The following is a 20712-nucleotide window of genomic DNA, read 5'->3' as shown; positions in this document are numbered from 1 at the left end:
GTGTAATTTTACTACTGTTTTGAATGGGAATAGAATTATCTGTGTTTTCCAATAGTCTTAGTGGAACCCTGTGAAAGGTCTTTCAACTCCCCCCCCCCAAGAAGACACAACCCACAGGTTGAGAACCACTGTTTTAGAGGGAAGGACAGGACCCCTTTCAAGCCCACACTCTTCCAGTGCATGGACAGTCTCTGTGCTGTATGACATAATCTGTACTCCTATGAACCCAACTTTCCTCTTATCTGCTAACTTTGTGCCCTGGGAGCCAAAATAGTTACTCTTCTTGGAGGGCTCATGATGCAATAATGGAAAATTTCCTGGAAAAAGCTTATGCTGTGTAAAACAGCCCGTTTACAGTTTTTAGGAAAAAATTCAGACTGTCATATTAGAGTCAATCCTACCTAGAGCTCTGAAACTTTGGCCTGTAGTTTTTGGAATTGCTGAGGGATAGTGTTTATTATGTATATAAATACATGTTATTTTGGAAATTAACTCACACTGCATTCAACTTCCCATTCATATGTAGTTCCCACTTGCTTTGTGAACTGGTTTTTCCAAAATGTTTTTTCTGGAGGTGAGTCTACCAAGTCCCAGCTTTGTAACTGAATCTCTCCTTATAAATAGCTCAGTCCATGCTCCCTTATAAATGTCCTCCTCCACCTCACTTCCCTCCCTCTTCGTGTGCCCTCACTTCCCCTTGGCCCCCTCTTTTGCTCTCCCCCACAATGCCTCTGACCTGTGCCAGCTGGGGGTAACCTCTACTCAGGGGTAGTTTTGTCTCTGCTGGGGCCAAACACAATCGAGGCCTGTGAAAAGGAGGGTGAGCCTGCAGGAGGCCGGCACAAGCTGGGCTATTCGGATCCTTGTCCATTAAAGCCTCCTCACCCTCCTTAACTCATTCTGGCTCCATTCAAGCCAGCTCGAGGGTCAGGCTTTAGCAGGCACTAAAACCTGTAGGGTACAGATTCTCTGACATTGTTTCGAAAGAATTAAGGCATCAGCCAGGGACGGCTAATATTTCTTGCCTCATTTTATTGCTGAACAGCAGGATTGTAAAGTTTTGAACACTGGAACACTGTGGCCCCCTTTCATGTGGCCGAGATGATGGGATAAAAATGTGTTTGGTGAAGCAATTCAGATTACCACTGGGTCACATCCTCGCTAGCTCCCAGCACAGCGCTCCAAGCAGCAGAGCACAGACAAGAAGCAATCTGTGCAAATGCAGCTCGTGCTGAACAGTGTTTGAGCGTGGAAATGAGGCTAATTGTAGAGCTTGCCAATGAACATGTTTTGTTTTTAATAGCTCAGGCTGCAGCTCGGAATAATAAGAGTGGAGATGGCTGACTACGGATTTAAGTTTTCCAATTCCCTACTTCCACAGCTTCCCACACAGTTATTCTGCTCCTGGGTGGGGACCATTCTGTTAAGATCAGGCTCTTGACCTTGTGCTTTGGGATGCACGGGTGTTTTCTCTAGAGATAGCATGGTAGTTTATGGGATCCCAGCCTTTTATCTTCTCTGTCACACATTCTGGGGGAAGAGGGGAAGAGGGGAAGAGGGTTGTCCTCAGCTCAGAAAATGGTGAGAAAGAGGTAAGGATCCCTGCGATTGGAAGGCCCACACCTCAGTATAGCAGGGGACAATCTGATGGCTCTAAGAAGCAAGAACATTGGTTTTTTTGTTTTGTTTTGTTTTCTTAATCACTTCCCAGGTAGATGTCAAATGAAGCATTCTTACTGTCCTTGTTTGATAGGACTGTTCAGTTGTTCCATGAATAACTCAGTTTGTGATTCTAACCAGGTCTGTTGCTCTGGGACACCTCACAGCCCTCTAAATCCCAAAAGGCTGTCTCACCTCCAGTGCTGTATTTGTGGCTTCCTGTGAATCTAGTCGTGGAAGTGGGAGCATCCATATGGCCCTGTGAAGCCATTAAGGACTAGGCCCATGTCCCATCTCCACTATTACCTGGCTGTGTGATCTTAAGCAACTATATCACTTTCTCTGGGCTTCAGTTTCTATAACTTTTAACCACGAGAATGAGCGGAACGTTATGAGGTTTATTGGTAATGTTCTAACGGGAGATGGCAGGAAATTGCATCGATGGTATCATTACTCTTCTTGTTGTGGTGGGTTTGAAAGAGGTTGTAGCATATTCAGCGCGAACCCAGACACTGGGAGATTTGGTGAGAGGCTCTGCAAAGAACTCACTTTTGTTGGCATGCACTGCCAAAAGCCAAAAGGGAAGGGACCATGTTTCCTTGATTAGCAAGTGTTAGCCCTCCAGAATGAGCTGTTGTTATCCGTGTGTCTGTAGCATGATTCACGGCTCTTCATCTAAATTTCCAAAGCTCTTGGCCCTTCAAGGACAAAAGAAACGCCAGCAAGTCCCTGTCCCCATTTGGGGTATAAGCTGTGGGGCGCTGGAGACAAGAATCTCAGGGCCTCTCCAGGCTGCCAGGCCAGAGTGTAATAAATCTGTGAAATAGCAAGCACAAAGGACTTTATAATCAATGGCAGATTTTATTTTTGCTCTGGCAAAATCCATCCGTGGAGTTCACATTTTATGGGGAAATAACTACCCAGTCTTTGACTCCTCCTCAGCCCATATTCTCTTTCTGAAAGCAGGGGAAACTCAGAGGATCAGAGTCAGCTCCTCTGAGAACCGTGGCCAGGGAAAGCATGACTTCCCCTGGGCGGGAACCCAGCTCTCCCGGCACTTCCTAGGGTGGTGAGGGCCATTCATTTCTGTTTTGCTAAAATACCCGTGACATGTGAATAAACCAGGATTACAGAACATTGTCTCGGACAGTAATCTGAGCCTGCATGGGCTCTGGTTTGATGAAATATGGTGCTCTCTGAGCAAACATGGGGATTGGTATTACTTCTCGTTAAAGCTGAACAGTGGGACTATTTAGAACTGATGCTTGAATGCAGCCCTGTGGGGAGTGACAATTTGAAGGGAACCGATTTGGAGAAGGGGGTAGTGGGGGTGTGTATGTGTTTGAGTTGGCTAGGGCCAGCTGAGAGGAGTCTGTTGGAGAGGCAGCCAAATAGACACTTTGGAAATTGCGACTCCTTTGGGGTTGTGTGGCCTCCTTACAACCCTCAAATAATCTTTCTCAAAACCTTTGATGGTTCTTTTTGAGAGAGACAAAGCCTACATCCTCTGGCTGGCATTCAGAGCCTTGCCATCTGTCCTGTTTGTCTTGCTTGAGCCTTTTTCAATCTCTCCTGTCTGCCCCCTCATGCTCCAGAATTCAGAGAGGCCACATTGCTTCTCTCAGCCCTCCTCCCAGTTTCACTTTTGCTGTTTTCAGGTGACTTCAGTGGACGCTGTCACACACATCTGATGTCCCTCTGGGATTCTGATTCTCAAGCCCCTGTCCACCACAACTATTGTCCGAGGAGGGTCGGGAGCAGAGGCCTTCCCCAAGAACAGTCAGGGAGCTGACAGAAGTGCCTTGCCCAGTTTCCTCTCTGGCTTTGTTTGTCCACTCAGGGTCAGCCAAGTACAACAGGCAGATGCAGGCTGGAGAGCCCCAGACAGCTCTGGGTGCCATCACACCCCAGGCGCCCCAGATGTCTCAACTCTATCACACTAGGCTTCTCTTTCTGACCAATGCTGGGTCCCTCAAACCCTGGACAGATGTGCTCCACCTCTTCTTCAAAGCACTCTCTTAAATTCTCTACATATCCTTCTCCATCTTAGTGCCAGGGATGACCTGAGAATGGAGTCCGAGGGTCTAAAGCCTGAGTCACATGCTGGGACTGTTTCAGATAGTGTCTGGATGGCAGACAGCTATGCTTACCTGTCACTCAGAGGGCCAGAAGGAAGGACTAACTTAGAAGACTACATTAGGCTCTGCTGAGGGTCACATTGGAGAGAGATCATGAAAGACAGCGGTCTGACTTAAGGCAAAGGATATCAGAAGTTCCCATGGTAAGTATATAGACCCTCATTCCTTGCAGATGATCCAGCTGAGGCTTAGATCCAGATTTTAAATAGAAAGGTGACATAGATCCAGCCTTTCCTGATTCTTAACCCCAACAAGTTGTTATACCAAATTCAAGGACTTGCTTGCTTGGAAAGGAGGGTTCCTTTAGAGTTGGGACACTTTGGTTGACATACTCTCTTAAGGAATCTTAAAACTCTACACCTCTATGAGTGTTCCAGGGCCCAAGAGGACCACACTCCTTCCCGAGAAGATGCAACTGTAACGTGTTCCTCACATGATCTACTTCTATTTGCTTTCTGACTGCCTGGGGAAACATTGCCTCCTGCTCTGTACTGAACACACCAGTGAGCTAGCCATTGTAGACCAGTTCACATGTACCAGGACGTAGGAGCGCATAATTGGGACAGATTATGATGGTGCTGGATGGAGGATAGGAGAAGTGACATTACAGGCGCACTTTCTTGTGATGAATGGTTTCTATTATGGACAGGATCCCGGCGACTGGAGCTGATATGCTTAGGGACTGACTCTCGAACACTTAGAAAAAGTAATGGCCTACGTAAAATGCATGAATGTCAAAATTCCCATAGTAAACCAGAGAGGCACAGATTACATGCTCAGAGAAGCGAATGCCTTCGATTTGAAAGGGTGCATAGGCCAGAAAAACAAAAGAAAACACCAGCCTATGTGTTCCACAGAAGGTCTAGGAGGACTCTTCACATAGAAAAGTGATACAGAATCCACTGGAGAGAGATTTGTCTTATGAGAAGCACAGCAATGGTCGTGGCCTGTCCGTGGAAGTTCAGGGTGGGAAGCTCTTATTACTACTGAGCAGGGGTCTCTGTAGAATGAAAAAAAAATTCCCAAAGCAACAAAGCGCTTAACTGTCCACGTCAAGGCAGATACAAACATCAGAATAATAGGCACAGCAGAAGTACAGCCAGGTCTCCTCAGTCACACAGAGCTATGGAGATGCTCAATAAAATGCATAGTCCCTGGGCAACATGCTAATGGGAAGCCAACAGGAGTATTGCTCTGTTTTACACAGCCAAAAACAAAGATGAACGAAGGAGGCAGAAGGCAGCCACAGCACTAAAAGCTACTTCCTTTTGTTCAGTGTCAGATGAGCCAGCTTTTGGTCCTGGAGAACATGGGTGAGAATGAGGCCAGACTCCTGGAGGCACCAGCAGCACTTCAGCAGGGAAAGATGACAATGAGGTCTCGCAAAGGAGCCTGGGGTCATATACTCAAGTAGCAACTGAACAGAGAACATCTGGGCACTTCAAGGACAGAGGGATCAGAGACCAAGTTAACGTCGCTGCTAAGGCATCATTGTCACTATCCTGCTAGAGTAGACTTTTATATAAATGGATGGTTTCTCACAGTCAGCTAACTGAGCTCCAGGGTCTCATCCTCAAATGGATAATTGGAATAATAAGCCTTGGCAGAGACCTGAACTTTGTACTGGTTTCTTGGCCTGTAGCATAAGAGCCCATGCCATGGGAAGGCAAGCTGAAGCTTGGTGGTGGAGGAATGCTGAAAGAGTTACTATATGAGTGGGGTCCAAGAAGAAGCCTTTGAAACTGCTCTCACTGTGCTTCAGCCAAATCAGTGAATTAACATCCGTGCTGTAATCTCCAGGGGGACAGTGGAACTGACTACCATTCTTTGAAATATGAAGTATACAACTGAGTAGATACTGTCAACTTCATCATTTAATTCCCTAGTCTAATTCTTACAGAAACCCTACAGAGAACCACAGTGGAAGCCTAAAAGCAACCAAGTACAGTGCTGATATCCCCAGGTGCAGCAAGCACAGTAGATATAGCCTATTGGCTCAAGCACACTGTCCTCAGGTACATAGCACTGTGGCCTTTGACTTGGCCACTGTATCTATTTCATCTCATTCCAGAAGGATGAAGAAGCAGCTGTCCTTCAAATAGATATGGTAGAGCATTTGGTTGTACGTGGACCTGATATCAGAACACAGTTACAAATACAGGCATTCCATCCTCGAAGGCTACGATAATTAGCATCTCTGGCTAATTAGGATGGGCCATATAGATTTTTGACCTGTGAGTATTCTACGGAGAATCATATTGGTGCATATGACATCCTGAGTCAGAGGTGGCAAGCACTTTGGAGACTTTGGTAAGAAGCATGTGCTCCATGGAGATGATGTTGGGGCTTGCCACATTAGAGAAGCTATTCCATGACTAGTGTCATAAACATGTGAAGCCATCTCCTCCAGTGCACAGGACTCATTATCGTGTCTTGTCCTTCTCATCCCCAAGAAGAAGACACAGTCCAAAGGCCTGCAAATTCTACCTTCAGGGATACTATTCATCCCAGAGAATCACAGAAGGCTCTTGGCTTGGAGTGAGAGCAGAGAAGGGCTCCATAGCCTTTCTTGACTGAATAAAGAACAAAGAACCTTGTGGCTTGGTGCCCATCAGGTCTTAGACCCTGAGTTTTTCATGGAGGAAAGACACCATATGGAATTTATGCCAGAGCTCAGTGAGAGCAAGTGTTTGAGGCAAGGCCGGCCATCTGCAGCAGAGGTCTTCATCTTATGTGAAAGACACATAAGCACAATGGCCCAGTCACACGATATCAGATGATGGTGCTACCAGAAATGCTTGTCATGAGCTGTGCTCTCTTGTATTTACTGGATCACGGGCCTGGGAAAAGCCAGTAATCTTCATCAAAGAAGGATGCAGTTAAACCAAGGTTGGGTATGGCATAGTGTCACTACTCACGGTTCCAAGGTATGACAAAAAGCTTTACGCTAGTGGGTTGCCCAGACCTTCCCATCCCCTACCGCTGTGCACCCATGCCTGTCTTCCAGGTTACAGCTGTGCATAGAGGGTCAACTGATGGGGAAGGATAATAGTTCTGCTTGTTTCACGGATGGGTACTTTGTTGTTGCAAGCAGAAGATGACTTCAGTTGTACACCCCTCTCTGCCAGGGGTGGGACTGAAAGAACAGAGGGGGAGCTTAAGAGTAGAGTTTGGGAAAGAAACGTGACCTGAGGTAAGGAAACAAATGGACTTATACGTGCTCGAAATGGTGACGGAAATAAAAAAAAAAGCCTGAAATACATAAGAAAAAGATACCTGGGAACAGGCATATAGGCAAGCGCAAAGGGGTGGATAGGAAGTGAGATGTCTGCATTACATGCCAGCAGCTGCCAGGGGGGGCACTCAACAGTAGGCCTTGATCAGCTGCATTTTCTAGCTTCTGTTGGCAGCCATGCTGGATGTGTACATGGGGCAGCTGTGTCAGGAGTGAAAGCTGCACACAGAGCAGCAGCATGTCCAGTCCAGTAACTGGACTGCTCTGGCCCTGCCACATCTCAGTGTCCAGCTAACCAAAAGAAGACTCACTCGGCCCTGTCCCTGGCTGAGCACATGGAGTACTTGGATGAAAGAGAATTTGCTGAGGTTGCTTCTGCCCTGGAAGGGCGAGTGAGTCATGCTGCATGGAGTCGCATGTTTTGGGTGGGTTTGCCATTGAGACCTCAGAGCCTTAGCCTTAGCCGGGCCCAGTTGATTTCCTGCCAAATTCTCATGGCAGATAGATGAGAGCAGTGGTCACAGTGTGTGATGATCCCCAGGGGTGACTCTGGGCTGTCCTTCCAGGTAATCCTCCTTGACCAGAGGAAGAACTACCTGAGAGGGAGAAGAATCTAAAACAGGTGATTGAGCAGAGAAGCAGTGAGTATACAAAATCTCCAATGCGGTTAGATCCATTTCTGTAACCTTCTGTTAAGTTTTCCCAGGAATAAAACAGGCAGAATTCTGGGGGATCCATTTCTAGATAGCATAGAGTTGTCATGCAAAGCAAACGAGCCCAATCTGAGGAGAAGCTGGGCTGCAGTGGACACTTGGCTGCTGTTTAGCTGCTCCTTCAGGACAGCTCTTTCCCCCAAGGGTTCCTGGAGACAGCTCCCCGCTGAGACACTCACCAGGAATTGCCTCAGCTTCCTGAAGGGGGCGCCCAGTCCATGGTCATACCTCTTCTTTCCCAGGGCCAGCCAGCTGTGCTAGGTGGCCAGTGAGAACTGCTCTGCTGCCCTTGAAAGACCTAGGCTCTCTTGTGTCTGTTTGGGATGAATTCAAGAGCCTATTCTGGCTTCAGAACTGCCCGGGGAAAGTGTTTCAGCACCCATTCTAGTCAGATTCCATGCAGTGCCCTGCCTGAGCAGTATGACTTCCACTGACCACTAAGCACCTGTCCATTCTTCTGGCCAATGGAACCCACCTCTAGGCTGATCCTTGGGCTCTGGTGAGGCAACAGCCTTCAGGCATTGATAGTGTCCACATGCCTCAACATGATAATTGCTCATTTGTTTAATCCTCTGTCTGCCTTACTATGAAAAAAAAAAAAAGTCATTTTCCTTTGGTATTTCCTTAAACATCTCTCTCATGCTTATAGCTTTCTATTTTCAGCAAAGAGCAGTGTGCTAGATTGTAAGTAATTCATGAGCCCATGTTTCTTTTTATTTATTTTATGGTTAGGTTCTATTTTTAAAAAGGAATGCTGGCTTTCCATTTTACGCTTGAAATGTAAAGGTTCTGTTTAAAATTAAGTCAAACGGTGAACTGGTTTAACAACAAATACAATAAACACAATCAACAAATGATAGTTATGAAAGGGTCCATGAAGGTAATTACCTGAAAAAAAATGGTAATGTGCAAAACACCTAGCCCAGCAGTTTCTAATACCCAGATGGCTCTCTTTTGCATCAGTGAATAAACAGCTTATGGGAGCTAGCTCCAAGCCTCAGTGCCTTGGGAAAGCCCTTAACCCTGAAAAGATATGCCCTCATATTAACTGTGTTCCACTGTGTGGGCTGGTAGGTTTCTGCCACTGAATCTGCAACTGGCCAATTAAGGGCCTTGGGTACCCAAGTCTTAATCTTATTCTGTCTTTCAGCAACAACAGCCATCATGAGCCAAAACACAGAGGAGATATTCTAGGTAGGATTCTATAATGCTATCCCACCTCCTGAGTGGGGCTGAGACCCTGACCTATGATCCATGTCAGATCTATGATAATCTTACCTAATATGGCAAGGTAACAAAAGCTCCAAATTACTTGATTTTCAATTAACTAAAATGGAGGTTATCTGGGGTGGGCCTGGATTAATTCAGTGGCAGCTTTTAAAGGGTGTTCTGGGCCTTGCATTAAAATAGTCTGCTACTGATAACCTCAAAAAAGATACCATATGGGAGGGGGAGGACCACACAGCAGGGAACCTCAGGGTTCTGAGAGTGGAATAACTGATAGCCAAAAGGATGGTGAAACCAAGCCATGCAGTCACAGGAACTTAGATATAAAGACCTTGAACTCTAAAGTCTGAACATAGCCTAACCTTTAGCTTGATGGCAGTTGTATGTTGCTATTAGAGGTGTGATGGGTCAACTCGTCATGATGAGAATGTGGAATGTCAAAAAGCTGCTCATCTTGTGGCCAGAAAGAAAAAAAAAAATAGAGAATAAGGAAGAGGCTGTGGTCCTGCCATTTCCTTCAACACCATACCCCAAATGAGTTAAATACCTTCCTCTAAACCACACCTATTAAAAGTTCCACCACCTTCCAACAGCTTCATTCTGGAACATATCCTTTAACACATGGGCTTCTAGGAGACATCCAAGATGTAACTACAGTAAAATGGCAACTACCCACCCTGAGCCATGATGTCTGCCTCTAACCAACAAGACGTCAGGCCACCTACTGGCTGGTTCTGGCATTTCACCAAGGTGGGGAAGTCAGTGTGCTGACCACTGTAGCATCCTTTTTAATTTTATTTTTACAACTTATTCACTTTATATCCTGATTGTAGTCTCCTCCCTCATCTCCTTTTGGTTCCACCCTCCCTTCCTCTCTCCCCTCTCACCTCCCTAGTCTACTGAAAGGGAGATTCCTCCTCCCTTACCATCTGACCCTAGCCTATCAAGTTGCATCAGGACTGCCTGGATCCTCTTCCTCTGTGGCCTGGCAAGGCTACCCCGCCAGCAGGCAGTGATCAAAGAACAGGCAACCTATAGTTCATGTCAGAAAAAAAACCTGATTTCCGTACTAGGAAACTTACATGAAGACTGAGCTGCCTGTGGGCTACAACTGAGCAGAGGTCTGGGTCTTCTCCATGCTGGTGGGAGCGTCAACTTGTACAACTGCTTTGGAAATCAATCTGGTGCTTTCTCAGAAAATTAAGAATAGTGCTACCTCAAGACCCAGCTATACCATTCCTGGGCATATATATGAAAGATGTTCCACCATTCAACAAGGACATTTGCTCAACTAGTTCATAGCAGCTTTATTTGTAATAGCCAGAATCTGGAAACAACCTAGATGTCCCTCGAATAGAAGAATGGATACAGAAATTGTGGAACACTGTATCATCCTTACTCCTTGTTTCCACCTGCTGTCGCAGCCATGTGGTGACCTTCAGCTCCCAGTCAGCTGTGCAGTCATGAGGATGGCAGGGTGGCTCTGCTTTGTGGTGTGATGCTGTGCGGTGACTTTCAGTAGGTTGGGCATAAGTAAATGAATTTTCCTAGTAGATATTTCCGTTTTAAGACAGGGTTGTTGAATTACTTAACTGATGTGAGTAGAAGCGTATATGTACTCATCTCTGGTTCTAAAGACCAGTGATCCAGATGAGCCTCGACTCTTCTCTTTCTGGATGTCTCTGCATCTGGACCCAGATTTTGATCCATATCAGAGGCCAGTTCCCCATGGACTCCTGGATGCCCAGCCTGCCTCAGTGAGCCCTGATATTGTTTACACACTGGCATTTCCTCTCTGGTGGCATAAGGTTTAGACCTGAAGTCCAAGGTTCATTGCTCACATCTCCTTTGTGGCGCACCTCTAACCAGCTGCCAGTTCTGTGAAGCTGATAGTTGAGATGTCACCACCATCCATCCACCTGCCTGCCCTTTGTCCTTTTCCTATCTACACCTTTGCCTTGTTCCCACCTCAGTCTTATGCTTCAATCCTCCTCGCCTCACAGGCAACAGAGTGATTCTCTGATTCCCAAATCCTGCCTCTAACTCTGTGAGATGTTGGCAGATTCATGCCAAGTCAGATTCTGTCATGGCTAAAGCTGGGCAGTGACCTTCGTTTCTGTTTCTGATGGAAGCCTCTCTCCTCATTCTTTTCCTGTGGATTTAGCTTGCTTGGTTCACTTCATTGTCCATATTGGCTTAAGCAAACCTTGTGCTGGCTTTAAGGGAAATACTGAAACCCTGAACTTAAGGACTTTGGAATCCTTGATACCCATTACCTTAATGCAGCACAGCCTCCTAGGTCGTCAAAGTCCCATGGATGATTTCATCTTGCAGTGAGTACAAGAATTCAGTGAGGTCGTTTTCTGTACCATTCGGATGACAACTAACTTACCCCACAGGCTGGCCTTGAAGGGAAAATCACTGGATGGTGTGTATTACCCTGCTCATTGTGGAAGGAGGTCACTGTGATGGTTAGCTGTAATGACCAAACCAGCTCAGCAGGGGAGTCTCCATAAAGACTGTCTGCTTGAGTCGGCACGTGCATTCACACATGTATGTGGGAGGCTTTCCCTCCCCCTCTTTTCTTTCTTTCTTTCTTTCTTTCTTTCTTTCTTTCTTTCTTTCTTTCTTTCTTTCTTTCGAGACAGGGTTTCTCTTTTGTGCAAGCTGTCTTGGAACTCACTCTGTAGACCAGGCTGCTTTTGAACTCACATAGATTCTCCTGACTCTGTCTCAGTGCTGAGTGCCTCCTTCTTGAGACTAATGGTGTGCCACACCGCTTCTGGTGTGAGGTTTCCCTAATTTAGTTAGATGATATGGGAAGGCCCAGCCCAGTGTGGGCAGATCCATCCCCTTGACAGGGGACCTGAACTGTGTAAGAGTAGAGAAATCAAGCAGAAGCAAGCAAGCAAGCAAGTGGGCATGTATGTCTTTATTTCTGTCTGCTGTTGATTGTGGATGTGATGTGACTATGTACTTGAAGTTCTTATTTTGACTTCTCTAAGTGATGAAATTGTGAAAAAAAATAACTAAAGAATTGTGAGTTACAAAATAAACCCTTTCTCCCATAAGTTGCTTTTCATCAGGATATTTTATCACAACAACAGAAATGAAACTAGGGCAGTCAACCAATGATCTTGATTCTCTGAGCACTCAAACACCATCCATCCAGCAGCACATAGTCGCCATGGTAAGTGCCCTTCAGGCCATTACATTTGGCTTCTTTCTGTCCCATGATGCTACTGGACAAAAACTATGTCTGTGTTGTTCCACTTCTGGCTTCAAGCCTTCCCTGGTCATCCTTTGGAGGACAACCCGAAGCCTGCTGGGTCGTAATCCCTGAGTCCAGCCTCACATTTGACTATCCTGCTGCCATATGCTGACCCCAGCCTTGGCTTCTTCACCTCTGGACTACCCCACCCCTCCACCCCCACCAACAGGGCTGGGATCTGTCCGTCCTTTATCTCTCCTCTTCATGGCTAGTGGTATGGGCAGTTTTTCTCCCATGCATTTCTTACCAATGCCATCAGGTCTCTCCCCAGAGGCTCAAACCTATGACTCTGCCTGATCTTGGACAGGGACAACTCCTAGGAAAAGCTATTCCCTGATGTGAGGACTGTGGCTCTGCAGTGCTGCTGACCAGACTGAGTTCCAAATATTATAGCTTAGGCCCGTGAGCTCTCTGTTCATCCCTCTGCACTACTGAGTCCCATGCTGCCTGTTATGATGGCTGTTGCTGTTCAAGCTCTATCTACACACATTTAGATGCCAGGTGCTGCCTCTCAGAGACACCCTGTATTGACAGTGTTAACTCAAACAAATTAAGATGACACAAATACAAAAAGAAGTAGCCTTTATTGGGCGCTTCGGTGGGATCTTGTCTTAAGTCAATCAATGTAGGATGGCTCAGCCTACCCATTTGAAACACTGAGTCAGGGTAGCCTTGCTAGACTCCTAAACGTGCAGGGGAGAATTTTTATAGGACATTTCTAGAGTTTTGTAGTGGTTAGTGAGGTAGTTCGTTGGCTAGGCAGAAATCCTGAACTGCAAGTTGGTTCTAATTGGTGAGCTAATTTAGGGTATTTCCAGTGGAGTGGTGCAGAGGTCTGAGAGATACCGACTTCATTGGTTCATCCAAGTCTACGGGAGCTTTCTGTGGTTTGGCCTTCAGCAGGTATGAATGAAATCTCTTTGTCCACCCAAAGTCTACTTTAGACAGCCACAGCCTTCAAGGCTCTGCTTTCTTTCACTGCAACAGCACCTCCGTCTTGTTCCTACCATTTAGCGACATTCGTGGAAGTCAATGGTCTAAACTTCTGGGCATGGGGAACTGGGTGGAACCAAGGGACAGTTGGCCTGAGGAAGAAGAGACACCAGGCATCAGGCTGGGGTCTTCTGTGGACCAAGGGGCTAAGATGGAGGGATGACCAGCAGAGAGGGGCGTGCCAGGAAGTACTTAGAAGATTTACACTGGAGCTCAGAATGGAGATAATGTGCTGCCAGACTCCTTCTCAAGAGCAGCTGTTAGCATGACTGTACAATGAAATCCCTGAAGGGATCAGTATGTAAGGAGAAAGAAACATTTAGCTCATGGTTCTGGAAGTCCCTGTCCAAGGTCAGGCAGATCCATAGCCTCTGGGGAAAGACCTGATGGCATTGGTAAGGGATGCATAAGGAACAAATTGCCCATACCACTAGCCAGGAGGAGGAGAGCAGATGGACAGATTCCAGCCCTGTTGAGGTAAGGTACTCCTTCTGGGCCTCACCCCCTAAACATCCACAGCATCTCTCAACAAGGTTACTCTGAAGAACACACTTCTAGCACATGCCATTTAGGGGACACTACTCATCTTCTCCGGGACCACAAGTAGCTGAGTATGGACGTAAACAAGGACAAAGCTGGCCTTGGTAGGCTTTCAAGCAGTCACAGCCACTAGGAGCCCTGAGGGAGAACATTATGGAAGGAGGAAGAGATTGCAACTGAAATGGAGACTTCACTTTGAAGAACAGTGGACGGCCCACAGTTTCGGGAGACAACTGCCCTCTGAGCTCGCTGGAGAAGGACCTGGTCTTCTGTATACCTGGAGTGAGTCCCTGTAGACTGGCTTATGGAGAGAAGAATGGAGGGTGATGTCACCACCAGTCAACATTAAAGGGCAGAAACCTAGCCTGGCCTGGTTGTGTGATCGTGGATGAGCTTCAGTTCTGTGAACAGAGAGGAGTATGTAGCCTGGACCTTGTTGGTCGTGCTGAGGTTTGCCGTGCTTCTTTATCTCACTCACAGAGAGGCTGGGTCCTTCCCTCTCAGTGGGAGAGGCCAGACAGATGGCGTCGTTCAAACTGTCTGCTCACAGCTTGCTGTGACTTCTGTTTGTGTCGAGAAGTCAGTTGTGCGGCTACGGTGCCACCATGTCCCAGACCCTCAACATATTGGGGGCCGAGCTGCGCCTCTCTGGAGCCTGCAGAGGCACCTGGCACGCCGGCAGGAGGCTTTTATGTGCCTAGTTAGGTTTTATGGTGGAGCCAGGCGGATCTGCGTCTGACGAGGCATGTGAGTGACTATGGCATCTGTATTTCTGGCTGGGACTCTGCAGAGGAGAGGCCTCTGGGGCCACCCCGAGGACACACTCTGCAGAAGAGGAGCTCAGACCATCCCTGGCTAAGCATTGATACCCCGAGATACCTTGTTTGTGAAAAGATCAGGGCTGAGTCAAATCAGAGGGTAGAGAAAGTGGGGGGAGGTGAGATGCTGGTTTGGGACATCCTCCACCCCCTGTCAGTGTCAGCTGTAGCTCTGAGGGATCAGAAATGAACTGCAAGGTTCTGCTTCACTACAGAACTGGTATTCTGGTCAGGGCCAGGACAGTCAGTCTGTGAGGAAGATAGAGTAATAAGGTGTTTTCTGGCAGCAGGGGCTCCAAGGAAGGCAGGAGGCCCAAACTGAGAACACATGACAGGGCAGACTGTTCTGTCAAAAGTGGGTGAAGGGGCAGTGAGGCCACACAGGAGCATGCTGAGCTTTTCTTGTGGAGGCTTCAGCCAGAGCAAGTGGCAGAGGGGCAGCGAGACCACACCCTTCTGGAGCCTTTCTAAGCTTGGTGAGGAGTGGGCGTTTCTCTTTGAGGAATGGGGGCAATCAGGAGGCCCTGTCAGTTATTGAATCTCAAAGGCCCTTGAACAGGTAGCCATTACAAGAAGGTCAGAGAAATTTGGCATTATAAAAAGCTAAAGGGATCACCTTTGCTTAGACTGGCATGAAAATGGTGTGTTGGGACATTCCCAGTCATACCCATTGACCTGACATTTCCAGGAATGCCCTGGTCTGGATGATCAGTTTCATGGTAAGCATAATCATGGATGCCCAGAGTGGTGGCAATGTTAACCTCCACATCTTGGAGGTGTGCATAGGCAAACAGAAATAGTGCAGCATGCGACAGGCAGCAGGGAGGAAAATGCCAGATTTACATACATGCTGGGACTTGTGACATGTTCTGCAGGGATACTGTTTTGGCTGTGACAAAAGAGGCAAGAAGAAAGGTGGGGAGGCTGGCAACCCTGGAGTTTAACTCGGTGGTGAGGGTAAGAAGAATGAAAGCTCTGGTCGAGCTTAAACTCAGAGAAATCTGTGAGGAGTAGCTCCAATGTAGGGGTATTGTCATGGTGCTCCAGGCAGGGAGCTTCCAGAGCCTGAACTGTAATGGCATCATAGGATGGAGAGGAAGGATGGACATAGCATAGGATGCACTTAGGCAGGATGAAAATGACAAGAGACCCTGGGGATGGCCAAGGTAGACTCTTGAGGTCTCTTGAGCTACGGTTGGCTGTTAAACCCAAGGTCCTGCCACCAAAACCTACCACAGGGAGAGGAAGAATATGGCAGTAAAAGTTGATGTTTCCTTCCTGGAGTTCCTGCACCCTTTCCTCAGTGTGAGTTGAGGCTATACAAGAATCTCTTGCCAAGCTCCATAAACCTTGGGTAAGAGAGGAGCCTCTGAGACTAGGGGTTTCCTGCCCCTGTCAGTAAGGGTGCTGTGTCCAGGTTGCTCATATGGAGCCATGGAGTGGGGAGTGACAAGTCAAAAGGGCAGGCTGATCCAAGGAGGAAGATGATGGCTGATGTCTTTGTGCCCTGGTAAGTCTCCACAGTGAGAATCATCCTGTTGCCTAGGAAAAGTGAAGAAATGAAGGCTCTAGAGATGCTTTTTTCAATTGTGTTTATTGGACTGCTTTGCAAAATTTCTTTCTTATTTTTTCTCCTAGATAGTCTTACTTAAAAGGAGATGTGTAAGTGCAAAACTTCTTGCTATATCCACTGTTCATATAAATTCCACCCAATTGTTATTACCTTCAGAGCAGCATCTAACCAGGCCCGGACCCTGCCCGTTACTATTTTGACTGACTGCTCTGTGAGTTTTGTCTGCCTTGTCTTGGTCCCTAAAGCCCCGGTTTGGCCCATATCTTCTTGCCACTCCCCTTTTTCTCACCACTCAGACAGGACTGATCTTTTGAAAGCAGTCTGGCTTCCAAACTGCCTGCTGAGAAGTTCAGTGTGCTGTGGCTTTTTCCTTCTCTTCTGTGTATCTTCTCTTGTGCTTTGTTTTGAACTCAGAAAGCTTTTTAAATTTTCTTTCGATTCCTTGTGTTCTGAATCTTCAGTACTGATATGTACTGAATGTGTCTTTTTCTCTATCCATTTTGCTGGAGCATCAACCTTCGGATCCAATTTTTTTTTTCTTTTTTTCCTATCATGCCCACCCTCTCCCCATTTTTTTCCATTCCATTTTTCTAGAACTTTTCTTCATTTTTTTTTAGGCCTTTTAGATTGCCCCCTTTAGTTTCTCCCTCTTCTCTGATATTTTCCATCTCTTACTTGTTGTTATTGTTGTTGATTTGTTGTCCTTTTTACTTCCTTCCCTCCATCCACTTGTCTTCCTTCCTCTCTTCCTCCCTACTTTTTGCTGGTTTTGTGCACTAAGAATTGAATCCACAACCTCATGCACATAAGCCAAGCATTCTGTCCCTGAACTAAGTCCCCAAGCCACTGAAAGAATTATTAAGCTTTAATTAATGCTCAGGCAGCTTACCGAGTTCTTATTTATTGTATATTATATTTGTTTGTAATAGCTCTCCTTGATTATCTTTCATTGTGATGTCTTACTGTATTGGGGAGAAACATATTTATTCCTCCAACGTGTCTGAGAAACTGAACAGTTTTTGGAATTTTTCTTTTTTTCTTACATCACCTGTGCTTCATTAGGCACCTGTCTTTAATGCAGCAAGCTTTCCCAAAATGCTTGGTCATTCATTCAAATTGAAAATCTGGCTACTAACAACTTCCGAATGAAAGAAAGCAAAATAAAATAAACATATAAGAACTGACAGGAAAGTTTAGTAACATACTGAATTAATACTCACTAGGAAATCAGAAGGCATTCATAGAAAAAAATTTAGGAATGAGAAAGAATAATTGTATTAGTCAATATTTACCAGAACTAAGGGAGAAAAAAATAAAGAGATTAGATGATAGATAGATAGATAGATAGATAGATAGATAGATAGATAGATAGATAGATAGACAGACAAATAGATATTTAGGCATATAATAAGTATGGGCTCAGCTGGATATGTTGACTTTCCATGTGAGCTGGAGACCAGGGAAGGCAGTGGTATGGTTCAGAAGAAACATTCAGGAGTTCAACAGTCACAGTCCAGCAGCTAACAATTGAGAATTCCAACATTATGAGCATGAGCAGATTGATACCCTGGGTCAGGCAGATAGGGTGAATTTGCCATTCTTCTCTGCTCTGTTCGGAACCACAGTGGATTGGATACTGCCCATCTCCATGGGGAGGATTGCCTGCTTCGCTCAGCTAACCAATGCAGATGTTGCTGTCCCCTGAAAAATATCTTCACTGGCACACAAAGACATAATGTTTGAACAGCTACCTGGGTATCCCTTAGTCAGGGCAAATCTATCCAGGTCCAACCATTAGTATCACATAAAAACAGTCATGATTGAATTTGCTTGTAGTGCAAAAACTTGGAAGGCAGATGTATAGGATCAGAAGTTCAAGACCATCCTTGGCTACATAGTGAGGCCATTTTGGGTTAAATGAGATCTTTCCTTAAAAATCAGTCTTGGAATAAGTGGCCACCCAGACCCATATACAGAAAGCTAACCTAACCTAGAGCTAATCATGTTAGTGATCCAAATTTAGTCCCCACATTCATAGCAACTGTAATTAAAATGCTGAAAGACTTTTGATAAATTAAACAGTTATTAAATTATTTGGAAAAGCAAAATAATATAAATAACTAATCTACTTTCAAAAGAAGGCATGTCTATAAAAAACTAGAGTTAGATTAAAAATGAATTAAAGAGGTCTAGTGTATATGACAACTATAGTTAATAACATAGGGAAGCAATTAATGTTTCAATCAACTCAATTTAGATAGTTCATGATGTTTGCTTATTTTATTTTAATATTTTATTCATTCTTTAAAGACTGCATACATTTATACAATGCATTTCGATCATACCCATCCATCACCATCCACCTTGTCTCTTCCTAACCTCATGTCTTTCTTTTGTTATGTTGTTAATAATTCTTAGAGTCCAATTGGTGCTGCCTGTATGTACATGGATATGGTCCCCTACACTTAAGGTATAGGCGACCTACAGAGGTGATGTCCCCAAAGAGTGACTCTTCCTTCTTCAGAAATCATCAACTACCAATGGCTTTTCAACCAAGGGTGTGCCCTCAGGAGCCCCTACCCCATCTATGCTGAAAGTTTGGTTGACTTTTTCCCGTGCAAATCATGTGAACTACTGTGTGCAACAGCCATGTTGAGTTCAGAAGTCAGCATTTTACAGCTTTCCTCCCTATCTGCCAGCTCTTATACTCTGCTCCATCTTCTCCAGTGTTCTCCAAACCCTGGATGTAGAGAGGCTGATGCAGGTGATTCTTCCATAGCTGATCACTCACAGTTAGTTATGCTCAGCACCTTGGCCAGTTATGAGTCTTCATTTACTATTGGCCACTGCAAAAAAAAAAATAAAATAAAAAGGAGAAACCAACTAACAAACCAACCAAACAATTGAAACCAATCAACAAACATTAAAAACCAGAAAGTTTCTCTGACCAAAGTTGAGAGCAACACAAATTTATAGGCATAAGTACAAAAGTTTTGAAAGGACTTTGACAACTTGACCATTTAATAAAACAACAATAGAAACAGTAGGTTTTTATCCCCAGAGTCTATGATCTCCATAGAAAGCAAAAGATTTGGATCCTAATGACTACAACGTGGTGTCAGAAATGAAAGATCCAAAGAACTGGGGAGCCAACCATCCATGGATGAGAGAATTTAGCTTTATGTCATCTGTCCCTCTGTTGGTGTAAACTAACGCAGTGCCAATCAAAATCGAATGGGATTTTATTTTGGAAAAACGTAAATTAATTGTAACACTGATGGAAATTCAGAGAAATTAGAATAACCAAAAGACTGTGCCAAAGACCAAGTTTGAAGGACTTATTTAAAAACCTAAAAGCAGTGCAAAAGAGACCAAAATTGTTCTGGTTATTCTTGATGCTATTGCAAATATCTTCCAGGCTGCTGAGAAACCAGGTGAGGCAGAAAAACTCAGTACAATGATTGCAGAGTGTGGAGGCTTGCACAAAATTGAAGCACTCCAGAGCCATGAAATGTGTCTGTATATAAAGCTTCGATAAGCTTAATTGAGGAGTACTTCTCAGTGGAGGAAAAGGAAGATCAAAACATTGTGCCAGAAACTACCCCTGAAGGCTTTGCCTTCCAAGTTCAGGATGGGGCTTCTAATGTCCAGAGGCACAAAGTTGTTTCTACGTGCTGTGTTCCTCATAAACTTGTCTTACTGTTTCTCTACTAAGAACTCTTTTTAGATGTGGTTCGTTATTGTAGCACTTTGTTGTTGGTTTCTTTTTTACAAAGAAACCAAAGAAACTACACTTGAACAGTTGTAAACTGTACATTTATATGAAGCTATCCTCTGAGTTTCTTATTTCTATGTGGAATTTCATACCCATACCGTGCAGTGTCCTGAAAATAAAGATTAAGTCACACATACACACTTAAAACACACACACGCACGCGCACACACACACACACACACACACACACACACACACACACACACAAAAACCTACAAAGCTTCAATAACCAAAATAGTTTGGCTTCAGTAACGAAAAATTTGACATTCACAACAAGACAACACATTTATGGAACAGAACAAGAATCCACAAATACACAAACACAGAGACAAATGATTTTGAAATGCACAAAGATGATTCAGTAGAAAAACATAGTCTTGAGAGGATTATCCACAAGAACACAAAGAACAACATTCATTCCTGTATCATCTATTCAGATGTAGATGTAAAAGGATTCGACTCACAGCAAAAATCTAAAACTATAAAGTTCCTAGGAAGAGTTCTGAAATAAAAATGTAAGATGAAAAATGGGAGATTGGGGGAAATGTTTAAAAAATAAGTCTGTTTGACAGAGTTGTTATCTTTTCTCAACACAAATTATCAGGCACACAGTTTGGGTATCAGAAACAGTCACGCAGACCAATAGGATCAAAAGACACTTTACTGAGGAAGAAACACGGTTGGAAACTCAGTGTATGGGATAAGGCTCAATATAATGAGTCATTAAAAATTAAAACTGAAACCAAAATGAGATAATGATCTAAATCTTT

Source organism: Psammomys obesus, unplaced genomic scaffold (assembly GCF_907164565.1).
Source record: "Psammomys obesus unplaced genomic scaffold, mPsaObe1.curated_primary_1811, whole genome shotgun sequence".
In the NCBI taxonomy this organism is placed as follows: domain Eukaryota; kingdom Metazoa; phylum Chordata; class Mammalia; order Rodentia; family Muridae; genus Psammomys; species Psammomys obesus.
Note: the sequence above shows the minus strand (reverse complement) of the source record.